Here is a 15,663-nt window from a genome sequence, read left to right as displayed (position 1 = left end):
ATCCACCTACTTCTAATGATAGAAAGCCACAGTGGTTAGGCTTTGAGAAAGTTAAGGAATTGACTAGATATTCGGTGAGCCGGAAAAAAAGGGAGGGGAAATACGAATCATTTCTCCTATCCTTTCAGTACAAATTGTCCCAGGGTAATCAAAGAGAGGATGAGGAAAAATTCTTTGTGGAGAATTCTAAATGAAAATGATTAAGGAGTGCACTTACTGTGATGAGCACCGGGTGTTATAGGAAGTGTTGAATCACCGTATCGTACACCTGAAACTAATTTTACATTGTATAATAACTGACTGGAGTTTGAATAAAAACTTAAAAAAAATAAATGAAAATGCAGAAGTAGTAACAGGATATTAACATTTTCCTTCTTCTAATATGGTAATAGATCTGCGGAATGATCACCAGATAGCAGCTGAAGCCAATGGATGCCAGGCTGGTGGGAAATTGATATTGACAGTGGCTTATACACATGGACATGTTAATCAACCCTTACATCACAGAAGGGGTTACAGCTTGTCATAATGGCACCCAGTTGTGGACAATGAGGACACTGCACCGCCCTGCAAGTATCCTTCAGGAAAAGCTGAACCTGAATTTGATTATCCTCTAGAGCTAATTATGCATTTATTGGCAATTTAAGAAAATATGTTAGACAAAATCAAATTGGCACAATTAGCTAGAATGATGCAAATGATTCTAAACAGATGATCCATATTCTTCATAAAAATGAAAAAGTAAGGAAAATAAAAGAGGGAGAGATATTAATTAAGAGAGGCCTAAAAGACAAAACAGGTAAATGCCATTCAGGGACAAAGTTGAAATCCTGATTCGAATGGACTAAATCTTTAAAACATATTTCTTTTTTTTTTTTTTAATTTTTTTTTCAACGTTTATTTTTGGGACAGAGAGAGACAGAGCATGAACGGGGGAGGGGCAGAGAGAGAAGGAGACACAGAATCGGAAGCAGGCTCCAGGCTCTGAGCCATCAGCCCAGAGCCCGACGCGGGGCTCGAACTCACGGACCGCGAGATCGTGACCTGGCTGAAGTCGGACGCTTAACCGACTGCGCCACCCAGGCGCCCCTAAAACATATTTCTTTTGACAAAATTGGGAAAGTGTGAAATGTGACTGTGTATTTGATGTTATTGTTATTTTTGCAGGTGTTAAAATCATATACATATTCTGCTCAGGAATGAATTCCATGTTTTAAAGATATATTAATAATTATTTATTATTGTGTATAATGACATGCCTGGGATTTTCCATAATCCATCAGAGGAACATGGGTGAGATATAGATTAAATGGGAAGGCTATGAGTCAATATTTCATTTTTGAGCCTCATAATTCTTTTATGGGGTTTATTACGCTCTTCTCTTCTTGAGTATAAGAGACATTTTGCACCATAAAACAGCTATATAAAGCAGCTTTCATAAATTTTTCCTGCCAACAATAATTTCATGAATTTTTCCCACTCATGTTTCATTCTAAGACAGTACATTTTAATTCATTGTTTTTCTTGTTCTAGTATTTTATTCTTAAAATATTTGTAAGTGTTATATTAAATTTTGGAGTCACAGATTCAAGTGAGTTCCATATTCAGAAATACAGAGACATGGGCACTGTGCCATCTGGAGACAGTAACTCCCGCCTAATTTACAGGCCCTTCTAAGCTCAGCCAGTTATTCAGATATGTTTTTTAGATAACCACATCTTCCAAAATAAGAGAAGAATCTATCTTGTTACAAAAAACATCCCAATGTTGAAATGTGGAAAGTCTACCTTAATGAAACTCTGGGGGCGCCTGGGTGGCTCAGTCAGTTAAGCACCGACTCTTGATTTTGGCTCAGGTCATGACCTCACGGTTTGGGAGATCGAGCCCTGCGTCAGGCTTTGCGCTCAGCGCACAGAACCTGCTTGGGATACTCTCTCTCTCCCTTTCTCTCTGCCCCTCCCCCTCTGACACTTTCTCTCTCTCTCAAAATAAATAAACATTAAAAAAAGAAAAAAAAGAAAACTCTCTGTGTGGCACACAAAACTGCTCTGCTTTGGAGGAGATCTAAGGATGACCAGTGTGTTACATTAAATAAAATCATCTTTAGTCAATGATAAAAATGCATACATACAAAAGAAAATAAGAAAATAGTAAATTTAACAATATTTAAGGAGAAATCCTCTTGAAGAACATTTCTTTCTCTCAGAAATGCACAGATAGTTCAGTACTGAATGTTGAAATATAGTGATATTCTCAAGTGGACTGGGGACAGACCAGCATGCCACCTACCAGTAAGCCGACTTGCTAATTTCTTATTGTGATATTTCCATGTTGAAATGAGAGTAACTGCGAGATGATGTTACTGTAAATGAAAACTTTAAGTGTTCATGTCAAGATTTGAGATGATTGTGTAATCCAGAAAAAGTATAGAAGTATAGAAAACATTATTAGATTTAATAGCATAGCTTATGATACACATACTCGCTAGAAAAAATCAGAAATCAACAGATTTCATGTCTACAGGAATATTATCTTTTTTTTAAGTTTATTTATTTTGAGAGAGACAGAGACAGCACAAGTAGGGGAGGGGCATAGGGAGAGAGAGAGAGAGAGAGAGAGAGAGAGAGAGAGAGAGAGAGAGAGAGAATTCCAAGCAGGCTCTGTGCTGCCAGGGCAGAGCCCAATGTGGGGCTTGAACTCACAAACCTTGAGATCATGACCTGAGCTGAAACCAATATTTGGATTCTTAACTGACTGAGCCACCCAGGCATCTCAGGAATATTATCTTTAAAACAAGAATGGAGATTATTGTGAATATGAGTAATTACAACTTTGCAAAGTAGCACTAAAATTAAAGAATTGTGTGGAATGATGAGACAAAAGTAAAAATTCTTAATATATTAAGATCAAACTGCAGTGCCTGGGTGGCTCAGTTGGTTGGGCATGTGACTCTTGATTTTGGCTCAGGCCATGATCTCATGGTTCATGAGATCGAGTCCAACGTCAGCTCTGTCCTGACACAGTGGAGCCTGCTTGGGATTCTTTCTCTCTCTCTCTCTCTCTCTCTCTCTCTCTCTCTCTCTCTCTGCGCCACTCTCCTGCTCATGCTCGCTCTCTCTCTCTCTCTCTCTCTCTCTCTCAAAATAAATAAATATACATAAAAAACCAACCAGGGGTGCCTGGGTGTCTCAGTCGGTTAAGTGTCTGACTTCGGCTCAGGTCATGATCTTGTGGTCCGAGGGCTGGAGAGCCCCGTGTGGGGTTCTGTGCTGACAGCTCAGAGCCTGGAGCCTGCTTCAGATTATGTGTCTCTCTCTCTCTGCTCCTCCCCTGCTCGCGCTCTCCCTCTCTCTCAAAAGTAAATAAACATTTAAAAAAATATATCAAACTAAAATAGCAGAGACTCACTGTAGATTGAGAGAGAAAACTGAAAACTGTAAACAATCTGAACCATAAAGCATGTATCTTATTTATACAATACCCATTAAATAGTAATCTAAATTCTAATACTTTCATGGCATTTGGGCAATAAAAATGAGTACGTTTAAATTATGCAATGCAGAGAATTTTCTCTCACAAAGATAAATTGTATTAGCAGCACCTTTCAGTGATATAGAAATCTATAGTTAGTTCAACAAAACATAGCAGGATTATAAACCCTCATGCACGCACATAAACAAACACACATAAGGTCAACTAAAATTTAATTATTTGTGAAAATAACATTAAATCAATTAAAAAATTTGAGGTTTGGTTGGTAAAATAGAGGTAAACATTGACCTCACACATCAGAGAGCTTTAAAGACAAGATCCTAAATTAAAGAATGCCAAATACTGTAAGTCAAATAATTATGTGTATATTTTTAATATTTTTGGATAGGGAGAATCATGACCACATATGGCACAGATCAGAAGCCATTGTATTTCATATAAATGAATTAAAAATTTAACTAAAATTAAAATTAAACCAGAATATAGTAAGTACACATGTAGAATTAGAAAATTATTAATAACTCAGTATTGATATTAATCAATTGGATAAATTATGAAAAAATGCCAACCAAATGTATGAAAAAGTAGAAGTTAATAAAAGATTTGTCTCACAAATGATCACAAATGTAATGAAATCAAAATAATATTCTATTATTTTAAATTATGACATATATTCACTTGTCTGAGTTTTATTATGAGTCAAATTTCTCCAATAGGAGTTTTACATTTTTACCTTTTCTACCATAAGGTATAATTAACAAAACCACAAATAACCAAATAATTGGAAGGCCTTTAAAATCACCTGAATGTTGGGGTGCCTGTGTGGCTTAGTCGGTTAAGCATCCAACTCTCGGTTTTGGCTCAGGTCATGACCTCAGAGTTCGTGAATTTGAGTCCCACACTGGGCTCTGCACTAACAGAGCAGAGCCTGCTTGGGATTCTCTCTCTCCCTCTTTCTGACTCTCTCTGTCTCAACAAAAATAAATAAACTTAAAATAAAATAAAATACAAAATACAAAACAAAACAAAACAAAACAGCCTTAATGTTTAATAATGTTGAAAATCTGGGGCCCCTGAGTGGCTCAGTCAGTTAAGCATTCGACTCTTGATTTAGGCTCAGACCATAATCTCACAGTTCATGAGTTCGAGCCCCACGTTGGGCTCTGCGCTCAAATTGCAGAGCCTGCTTGAGATTCTCTCTCTTTCTCTCTCTGCCCCTTCCCCGTGCTCTCTCTCTCTCTTAAAAATAAATGCACAAACATTTTTAAAAATAAATAAATAATACAAAATACTTAAAAAATAAAAATGTTGAAAATCTGAGTATAGACTAATCATAGATTTCTATATTTAATCTTGTAGAGATTTATCATCCATTTTTACCTCAATGGCATTTAACAGCCAACGATTTTTAGCTTAAAAGGCATTTAATTTGGCACTTTAGAAAAAAGGATTGTCTTTCACAATCATATTTCAGTAGTTTCGATTACATTGTCAACAATGTAATTATAATAGAGGACAATGAGCATTGTGGTTCAGGGGAAGAAACCGTCCCCTCATAACCATGCTCGTGGGCCCGTGGAAGTGTCAGTGCCAGGCAGGGGACGTGCTGACCCCACCAGCACGCATCCCCTGTGGTCCATGGACATGAACTCTCAGGTGTAACAAAAATATATCACAGAACTGGAGATAAGAGCAGGGGGAAGGGGAAAGACTGGTACTCATTTTGAAATCATAAAATGGATGTGAAGCACAAAATGCAGGTCAATCGCCCTGGGATGGAATGACCTGTTTCCTGAAGCCACAGAGACCACATCGCTGTGGTTATTGAGCCTGCAGCCCCTGAAGAACTGTGGTGATTCACAGGCGACCATGCCTCAGTTTCCTCTGATCACAGGAGTTCTGTGGAGACACAGGGAGGATTCAGTTAAGTGCCTCCTGTTCTCAAGGGCAGGTAGATGAACTTGCCTGTCAATCAAGGTCTCCGGTCAAAATTTTTTTATGGAAAAAGAAATTTACTAAACTAGGTAAGTGTGGGAGTGGCAGAGAGAGGAGAGGGAAGAGAAAGAGAGAGATTGATGCCGCAATTTGGAGGCTTCAATGACAACGGCAAGGTATTTAAAACTAATTGAGAGGGACGTGTTTTAAACTTCCTGATTGTTCCTTATCACGATCTTTAGCAGTATTTTACTTTTATGTGCGATTTGAATGCCTATAAACAGGAGACCAAGTGAGACTTTCATTCCTCTGAATGGCAGGGTCATGTGAACAGCCTCTACTCAGGAGAGAAAGGCAGAGACATGTTATTACAGACTTCCTTCAGCCCAACATCCTCTGCCACCATAAGAAATGCACACAACAGCCTGAAACTCAGGCACCAGGCCTCTGCTCAGTGGCTGGCAGTCCCCTTTCTTATGTTGCTACTCCCCACTTGCCTGTGGTGCGAAGCTGGTGGGTCCAGGCGTGCGGGCAGGGAAAAGGAAGAGAAGATTACAAAGAGGGTATCGCCAGGACGAGAGAGGGGGTGTTGAGCAGTGCCAGGGCCAGCGGACAAGAGTGGAGGCCAGCTTCTGGTTCTCTCAGCAAGCATCTTTCCTAAATATATAAGAAATGTGTATTCTCTGACCCCAGAAAGCAGAAATATTCTACAGAGAATAGTTATTTCTGGATTTCCTGATATAAAATACTTCTAAGAATGTTGCTTATCTGCCAAGAATTGCTACCTCCCCAGCTGGCATCTGTGGTCAGGACAGTGGATGTCTGTTCGGGAACAGAACCTCAGGATAAAGGTTGGGGAGGCCACGATCGCGTCTCCTTGCTGGGAAGGGATTATCATTTCACCTGTGATTGCAGGTGACAGTTGTGACTGTCTGCAAAGGGAGAGGAAATTATCTGTGAAAACACTTGTGAATTGTGTATACAGAACCACACACTATTAACATTTAATAATAGAGATTGCCAACAGATGTGGCAAAATATCCGAGAAAGGTATTACCTGGGAAATACGGGGGGAGGGGAGTAAAAAGGGACCGGCAAGGCAGACGCACAGCGAACGCTGAAATCTATTAAAGGAGAGAATGCGGTTGAGCAAATTTCTCTGTTGGATCCTTCATCATTTAGAAGGTTTTGTTTTCAAAGCGTGAGTTGTCAGCCGCTTAATCGTGCTGAGCTACGATGTGGAATTCTTTTATTCTGACTGGGACTTCTCGAGCTCTTAGTTTCCAACAAGTTGGAAAAAAGTTTCAGCCCTTTTGTATTAATTTTGTTTTTTGTTTTTTGTTTTTTTTACCCCTCTGCTTCTGCCATCCCAAATGTGTCTATTTATATATTTCTACAAGTCATTTACAGTCTTTTTTTTTTCTCTCTCTCTCCTTCCCCGTGGTTCTTTCCCTGTAACGTCCATAGCTACAGGTTCACTGATCTTTTGTTACAAGTTGTTTTATCTGCTGCCCATCCCATGCAGCATATTTTATTTTACTTAAATTTTAGTTAGTTAACATACAGTGCGTATGTTAGAGTCCACTGTCTCTTTCCATAATTTGGCTATTGTTGAGAATAAACATCAAGGTGCATGTGCCCCTTCAAATCAGCAGTTTTGTGTTCTTTGGATAAATTCCCAGCAGTGCAATTGCTGGGTTGTAGGGTGGTTCTATTTTAACGTTTTGAGGAATTTTCATTCTGTTTTTTCTGCATTTCATTGTATCTATTTTTTTTCTAGAAAGTGAAACTTTCTTTTTTTTTTTTTTAAAGTTTATTTATTTCGAGAGAGAGAGAAGGCACAAGTAGGGAAGGAGCAGAGACAGAGAAGGAGAGAGAGAGAATCCCAAGCAGGCTCTGCACTGCCAGTGCAGAGCCCGATGTGGGGCTCAGGGCAAGATCATGACCTGAGCTGAAGTTGGACGCTTAATGGACTGAGCCACCCAGGCGCCCCATCACTGTATCTAAATTTTACATCAAGAGGATAAACTGTGAATAAATATTGAGCTCTATGATATGCACGCTGGATTCTTTGGGGGGGAGTGTGCAGATGCATGTAACTTACTTTGAGTGTTTAAAAATTAAGATGGATTAATGCCTGCATAGAAAATCGTACGTACACAGTGGACTTACAGCTGTCCCTTGTAAAATTCATTCTGTTTGCTGTTTACTTGAAAACTTTCACAATAAAAAGTAATCAACTGCAGATGGATTCCATATGGATTCTAGACGGATTTATCCTTAAAATGAGAAAGACTCTCAAGTGATAGAATTCAGATAAAGAAAAGCTCTTTGAATTTCTCAGTAATATTTAAGAGTGTAAAAGTGTCCTGAGACCAAAAGTTTTGAGAACCTCTAGCCTAGAATGATATGTGATTATATGAGTCAGCATACATGGACAAGAACTTGTATAATAGCACTGTTGTAAGTGCCCCAAACTGGAAGCAATCCAAAGGCTCAACAATGGGAGAATGGCTAGATGAATTACGACAACAAAATTCTTAAGAGCACTGAAAATGAGTAGGACAGAGAACATGAAACAATGTCGATCAATCTCACACTTATCATGCAAAAGAAGTAAGGCCAAACAGAGCCCATATGATATGATTCCAGGAAAATTTAAGCTACATGTTGGAGATTTACACATTGTAGGGAAAGCTATTGGGCAAATCCAGTAAATGATGTCCTAAAACAGGGGATTGGGGTCTCTTGTGTCTGTCTCTGGAAGCCACATTAGATGTGGAAAGTGCTGAGCAATATCCATCTGGCCATTCTGTGAAAATAGAACGAAAGTTTATACCTACTGTCTCCCAGGAAGTATTTTGATCCAAAAGCTGCCATTGTCTGAGGGGTCCTTTTTGAGAAAATACCTGAAGGTTTGGCTGAGGCAAATTGAATAAGAATCAGATCTGTGGATCTCCCTTTGTGCCTGATGATGGTATGACGTATGCTATGAACAGCTGTGCGAAATCTGAACTTTTATTTAATATAGGGGAGGAAGAGTTCATAAGTTTTGTTGTCCATGTCATAGGAAACTAAAATGTAATGAGATTTTAGTGTTATTTTCAGCCCTAATCAACTTTCCATTTTGCCTCATAGTCTATAAACCTTCTTGGTCATCCCAGCTTGTGCAAAACAGCATTTTCTGCCATGTCCAGACAGCAGGACTTGTCTCAAAAAAATGTTTCTCAGGATTGGGACCCCAGCTCAGATGTACCCTACAACCCAGCAATTGCACTACGAGGTATTTATCCAAGGGATACAGGTGTGCTGTTTCGAAGGGACACATGCACCCCCATGTTGATAGCAGCACTATAGACAACAGCGAAAGTATGGAAAGAGCCCAAATGTCCACCAATGGATGAATGGATAAAGAAGATGTGGTATACACACACACACACACACACACACACACACACACACACACACACACAATGGAGTATTACTCGGCAATCAAAAAGAACAAAATCTTGCCATTTGCAACTACGTGGATGGAACTGGAGGGTATTATGCTAAGGGAAATTAGTCAGTCAGAGAAAGACAAATATCATATGACTTCACTCATATGAGGACTTTAAGACAAAGAACAGATGAACACAAGGGAAGGGAAGCAAAAATAATATAAAAACAGGGAAGGGGACAAAACAGAAGAGACTCCTAAATATGGAGAACAAACTGAGGGTTGCTGGAGGGGGTGTGGGAGGGGGATGGGCTAAATGGGTAAGGGGCATTAAGGAATCTACTCCTGAGATCATTGTTGCACTATATGCTAACTAATTCAGATGTAAATTAAAAAAATAGTTAAAAAAATTAAAATGATTTTAAAAAAAGATTCTCTGTCTCTCCCTCTGCCCCTCTGCCCCTCTCTCTGTCTCTCTGTCTCTCTCTCTCTCTCTCCAATAAAAAAATAAAAGCATCCTGCTCTCAGGAGAGGGGAAAGCACCCAGTTGGTTAGAATGCTGAATGCTGGAATAATAAACCCATCTGGACAGGTAGGGGGACACCCAGAGTCCCCTTTGATGATAGGGAGGCCCTCTGAGCACAGACAGGTTAACACATTCCTAAATGAATAGAAATATCAAAGCACCTTTAAAAACTGCAGTCTTGGAGTCACTTTTCCTTTAAAGAGACTTATTTCTGTACGACGGAGCTGGGAGTGTATTATCGTCCGCTGAGGGTAGAAATTCCAGAGATGCTCTATTATGGACCAATCAGGCCCTGGCTCCCAGAGATGAAGAAACCAGACGCCAGCACCACCAAGTACCAGTGGGCGCCAGGCGTCTACCCAGGGGTGGGAGCTGACAAGCATTATCTCATCGCCCTTCATGTGTCTACAGAGAAGAAGATTAGAGGAAATATCTTCAGGGTCAGTGGGTTCGTCAGCAACAAGGGAGCGATTTCAGGGCGCAGAGAAGGTGGAGCGGTGATGCCAGCCAGTCGCAGAGGAGCTGGCCACGGGCAACAGCGTTTCTCGGAATCCCTCAGAACACCGCCTTCCTGCCTCTGTTCGTGTGTGTTCACACTCCGAACCCAGCAGGCAGAACTGTTGCATTCATGTACTGCTCCTACTATAAATATGAGATGATGAGGTGCATTCTCTTCCTTCTAAGAGTCTAACGGTTATTTGAAAAGAACAGCTACTTACCAAATTGTTGTTCGATGCCAGTGACTGCAGGGGCAGGATCCATGCAGGTGTAGACAGGGGTCATCCGGACACTAAGATAAAGGTTTGCGACTCGGTGAGCTCACCTCCTTGCTGGGAAGTGACCATCATTTCATCTGTAATTGCGCGGACGGTCTCTGCCGAGGGATCTGAGATTATTTCTGAAAAACATCTGTGGTTTGTGCGCAGCACTGACAGCTCTTAATGTTTATCAGTAAAGTTACCCAAGAGGGTGAGGTGAACAGAAACAACTAGAGGGAAGTCTTACTTTAGGTGTCTCAAAGATGATGAGGCGTTCATGGGACGTCAGCAGAAGACCCTGAAGTCTGAGAAGGAAGAGAATGAAGCAGAATACAATGCTTGATTCCTGCCTTTACGGTCTTTATTCCATTCTCCAAAATTATCACTTGTCACTAAGAAACCCACACAATGGCCTTGAGGTGAGCGAGAGGAAGCAGCAGGGACAAATTGCCAGAGGCCACATACCACTTACGTGTGGTTTAGCACACACGTGTAACTCCTCTGCGCCCGGTAGCTTTCTAAACCATCAAGATGTACAAGGAAACCAACTAGGCAAAGAATCCCTCATAAAGCTTACATTCTGCTTGAGGATGAGAAACAAACACAGGTCATTTGGTGATCATTCATTGCTGTGGACAATGAATATGGAGTGAGTGGTGAGTGCCGTAGGGAGGCGGGCATGTGCGGCCGTTGTAACTAGAATAGGAGGGGAGGGGTATCCCGGATCACACGACATCTGACAAAGACCCGGAGGTGAGGGTGAGGGGTTGAGCCAGGTGTATGCCTTGTTTCCAGGCAGAAGAAGCAGCCAGCACAAACACCCAGAGAGGCCAGAGCCCATGTGGTGTGTCCAGGGAAGGGCGAGCAGGGTGATGCGGCCAAAACCAGGCCATTTCGGAGGAGAGGGTGGAGAGACCGAGTCAGAGGGGCCACACCGCTGAAGTGTGTGGGCACCTCAGGGGAAGCCACAGCCCGTACAAGGCCTTGACCAGAAGCGGTGCACAGCCACTCTGTGGGGGATGGACATGGAAGGGGCTGGAAGCACAGAAACCATTTAGAAGGTTCTGAGTGTGAGATGGTGAGGGTGCCAACTTGGAGGGAATGAGGTTGGTGATTAAAAGCAGTCACACCTGGGGACGCCCAGGGGCTCAGTCGGTTAAGCGTCCAACTTCAGCTCAGTTCATGATTTCCTGGTTGGTGGGTTTGAGCCCCGCATCGGGCTCTGTGCTGACAGCTCAGAGCCTGGAGCCTGCTTTGGACTCTGTGTCTCTGTCTCTCTCTGTCCCTTCCCTGCTCGCACTCTGTCTCTCCATCTCTCTCAAAAATAAGTAAACATTAAAAAAAAGTTCTTTAAGTGGTCAAACCTGGGTAAATTCTGAAGCCTATGGGACAGAGGTGAAGGGTGAAAAGTGAGGATCCAAGAGTGAGTCTGGGAATTTTTGCCTGGGCAACTGGAATATGAGTTGTTATCAAAAGGAATAGGGAAGGGTGATGTTGGGGTAGGTTTTTAGGGGATATCAGGAATTTGGTTATGAACCTGTTCAGTCTCAGGTGCCTACTAGACCTTTAAGGATAATGTCAAGTAAGGAATTAGCGCTAAGTCTGAAATTTGGGAGTAGAACCTGGGCTGAACGCATCAATTTGAGAACTGTTGGTTCTCAGATGGTGCATCATTTATAAGACAGGGCGAGATCCCACAGAAATGAAATACGAGCTCAGGACATGGAAACAGGGAAATATCAGAAAATACCCTTGAGAGACTGTTGCACAAAAGTAAGAGATGTGGAAGAAGAGGAATCGTATTGGCCCAAAGAGTGAGTGGGGGCTATCACTTATGGGGAAGACAGTATTTAAATGCAGCTTGTGAAAGAAAAGTACAGCATCGGTAGCTCAAAGCAAACAAGAGATTTGACCAACCACAGGGTTGGGTTCAGATTGGTCATTTCCTCCTGGAAGTTTTATCCCCTGTGCAGCTCCCACATGACACTGTCTGGCTGCATGCAAATTGAATCTTTAATCACTTGAGAGCAACCATCTCTATCCTGACAGGACTTTTTTTTTTTTAAGCTTTTTTTAAGTTTATTTATTTTGAGAGAGTCAGAGACAGCACAAGTGGAGGAGGGGCAGAGAAAGAGGAGAGAGAGAATTCCAAGCAGGCTCCGTGCTCCCAGCACAGAGCCCGATGTGGGACTTGAATCCATGAAGCTGTGAGATCATGACGTGAGCTGAAATCAAGAGTTGGACACTTAACCACTGAGCCACCCAGGTGCCCCCATATCCCGACATGGCTTTTAAAGAAGGATTTTTCAGGCACCCGGGTGGCTCAGTCGGTGGAGCGTCCGACTTCGGCCCAGGTCATGATCTCACGGTTCGTGAGTTCGAGCCCTGCGTCGGGCTCTGTGCTGACAGCTCAGAACCTGGAGCCTGCTTCAGATTCGGTGTCTTCCTCTCTCTCTGCCCCATCCCCACTCATGCTCTGTCTCTCTCTGTCTTAAAAATAAATAAAACATTAAAAAATAATAAAGAAGGATTTTTCTTTTTTGAAATATTACAGCTATATTCTGATAAATATTTACCTGGTAAAGATATTTCCATCCTTTAGCTTTATGATTCCCCCACCTTCATGCTTAATAGTATCTTTCAAAATTCATAGGACAGTTTTTGTTTGATTTGACTATGACTATATGGGACATACTAATGTGGTTATGCTTTCTATTTCTTATTTCACAGGGTATTATCTCTAGGTAGAATTGGCCTGTAGATTTAAAATTGATGAATAATAAATCGGTTACAATTCTTAACTGTTCAACATATGCATACTCTAAGGTACAGACAGATGTAGACCAAGGCAGCCAAAGTAATTGTGAAATTGGAACAAAATATGGAAGACACTTTTGCTGGTGATATTCGATGCTTCGGTTTAAACCCATACCAATCACTGTTTATTATATGACGCATAGTCTGTGCATTTAATTGTCCAATTATGTGGTTGGTCAGCCCTCTCATCCTCCCCTCTGCCAAGCTGTGGAGTCGCCTTGGGCTGGCAGTCCTGCATATTTGGCGGCGACATCTCCATGGGGTGTGGCCCACGGAGCCTGTGCCCTCTAAGACAGAAATTCTGTGTTCATCAGAACATTTCCACTGCTGCACTGAGGGCACACACATTTTCAGTGGGACTTGGAATTCCAGAGAATTGCCTTTGTGAAAAACTGGCAATAGTTTCTTTAAATTCCATCTCTCAGTTTACCATAGGAACATCAAGAAACAATGAACAGCTTTAGTAATGCAGAGTTTGACCGCCATTTCCTTGAGGAAGGCTTTACTGCCAAGGACATTCTGGACCAAAAAATTAATGAAGTTTCATCTTCTGATGATAATGATGCCTTCTTTGTCACAGACCTGGGAGACCTAAAGAAACATTTGAGGTGGTTAAAAGCTCTTCGGCAGCTCAGGCCTTTTACACAAGTCAAATGCAATGACAGCAGAACCACAGTGAAGATGTAGCTAGCTGCCATTGGGACAGAATTTGTGCAAGACTGAAATACAATTGGTACAGAGTCTCGGGATGGCTCTAGGGAGGATTATCTAGACAAATCCTTTTAAACAAGTGACTCAGGTTAAGTGCACTGCCAGTAATGGAGTCCAGATGATGACTTTCATTAGTAAAGTTGAATGATGAAGGTTGCCAGGGAACATCCAAAGGCAAGGTTGGTTTTGCGGGTTGCCAGTGATGATTCCAAAGCAGTCCGTCCCCTCAGTGTTAAATCTGCTGCCACACTCAAAACCAGCAGGCTTATTTGGGAACCGGCAAGAGGGCTAAGTATTGATGTCATCGGCGGCAGCTTCCGTGTGGGAAGCAGCTGTACCGACCTTGAGACCTTCGTGCAGGCCATCTCTGATGCCCACTGTGTCTTTGATATGGGAGCTGAGGTTGGTGTCAACACGAATCTGCTTGGTGTTGGTGTGGCTTTCCTGGACCTGAGCTTAAGTGTGAAGAGATCACCAGTGTTATCATCCCAGCACTGAACAAGTATTTCCCATGAGACTCGGGGATGAGAATCATAGCTGAACCCGGCATATATGATGTTGCATCAGCTTTCATGCTTACAGTTAATATCATTGCCAAAAAAACACAAAAAACAACAACAAAAAAACCTCCTATTAAAGGAACAGACACGCTCTGATGAGGAGTCGCGTGAACAAATCTTTATGCATTACATCAATGATGGAGTATCTGGATCATTTAATTGCATCCTTTATGATCATGCACACATGAAGCCCCTTCTGCAGAAGAGACCCAAACCAGATGAGAAGTATTATTCAAGCAGCATATGGGGACCGTTGTTGTGGCTTGCCCGAGATGCATGCCAGCGATTGGATGCTCTTTGAAAACATGGGTGCTTAACACTTGCTGCTGCTTCTATTTTCAACGGCCCAGAGGCCAACTGTCTACCGTGTGATGTCGGGTCAACATGGCAACTGATGCAGGAAATCCGGAACCACGACTTCCCACCGGAAGTGGAGGAGCAGGACGCCAGCAGTCTGCCTGAGACTTGTGGCCTGTGCTTGGGAGAGCAGGATGGAGCGCCCCCCCCCCGGCCCCCCCACCCCCTTTGGCCGTCTGCGCCAACGCTAGTGTTAAGCTAGCATTAATGTGTAGGTGCCGCTCCTGGAGCTGTTAACTTGGAGTCCTGCTTGAATTATGGGATTTGGGGGGACCGTTTCACTTAATTACCACTAGTTTTGAAATGTCTTTGTGAGTAGGGTTGGCACGGATGCACCAATATGGAAGACTAGGAGAGGGGTCACTTATCTGTGTTCCTATGGAAACTATTTGAATATTTTATATGGATTTTTATTCACTTCACTAAAGAATGCCCCTCAGCTGCTGAGCAAGCGTTTGTAGCTTGTGCGTCGGCAGAATGGGCCGAAAGCTTAGTGTTGTGACCTGTTTTAAAAATAAAGTATCTTGAGGGGTGCCTGGGTAGGCTTAGTCAGTTGGGCACCCACTCCTGCTCTCGGCTGAGGTCTTGATCTGGGGGGCTGTGGGTTCATGCCCCACCCTAGGTGTGAAGCCTACTTTAAAAAAAGGAACTTGAAATAATGTGGGTTTTTTTTAATGATTGTCTTGGTCATGAAAAGGCCAATGGTTAGAGGGGTAGACTGTTCTGTGAGTTCAGTCCAGCTGGTCTGGAACTAGCCTGAGCGGTTTTGCTGAAAACAGTACACAACACTGACTCATGGTCAAAGCATGCCACGTACTGATGGCTGGTATTGCTTTGTACTTATAAATTCAAGGCGAGTATGGGGGCAGTTCACACAAGTTTATTGATATTGTTTACTAATATGTTTTCACCTGGGGTCTGTGAGTGTCTGAGGCTCTCCAGTGCTGAGGCTGATTATACAGAGGGAACATGCCTCCAGGACCAAAAGTGTATAAACTTCATTTTGAGTTCCCTGGTTCCCAGGTGTTCTGTCTACACTAGTGGCTCCTGAACTGAGAGTAAAGTAAT

At 42.2% G+C, this 15,663-nt stretch overlaps 1 protein-coding gene and 1 pseudogene across 1 annotated transcript in view; one reads left to right on the top strand and one right to left on the bottom strand.

The window, feature by feature from the left end:
• LOC106984985 (zinc finger protein 154-like) overlaps positions 1–15,663 on the bottom strand; it is a 110,194-nt gene that overhangs the window by 50,368 nt on the left and 44,163 nt on the right. The window lies entirely within an intron of this gene.
• LOC106984986 (ornithine decarboxylase-like) lies at positions 13,345–14,786 on the top strand (annotated as a pseudogene).

The sequence above is a fragment of the Acinonyx jubatus genome, chromosome E2 (assembly GCF_027475565.1).
Source record: "Acinonyx jubatus isolate Ajub_Pintada_27869175 chromosome E2, VMU_Ajub_asm_v1.0, whole genome shotgun sequence".
Taxonomy (NCBI): Eukaryota; Metazoa; Chordata; class Mammalia; order Carnivora; family Felidae; genus Acinonyx; species Acinonyx jubatus.
The sequence above is the reverse complement of the archived record's forward strand: the minus strand, read 5'-3'. Positions and strand labels throughout refer to the sequence as shown.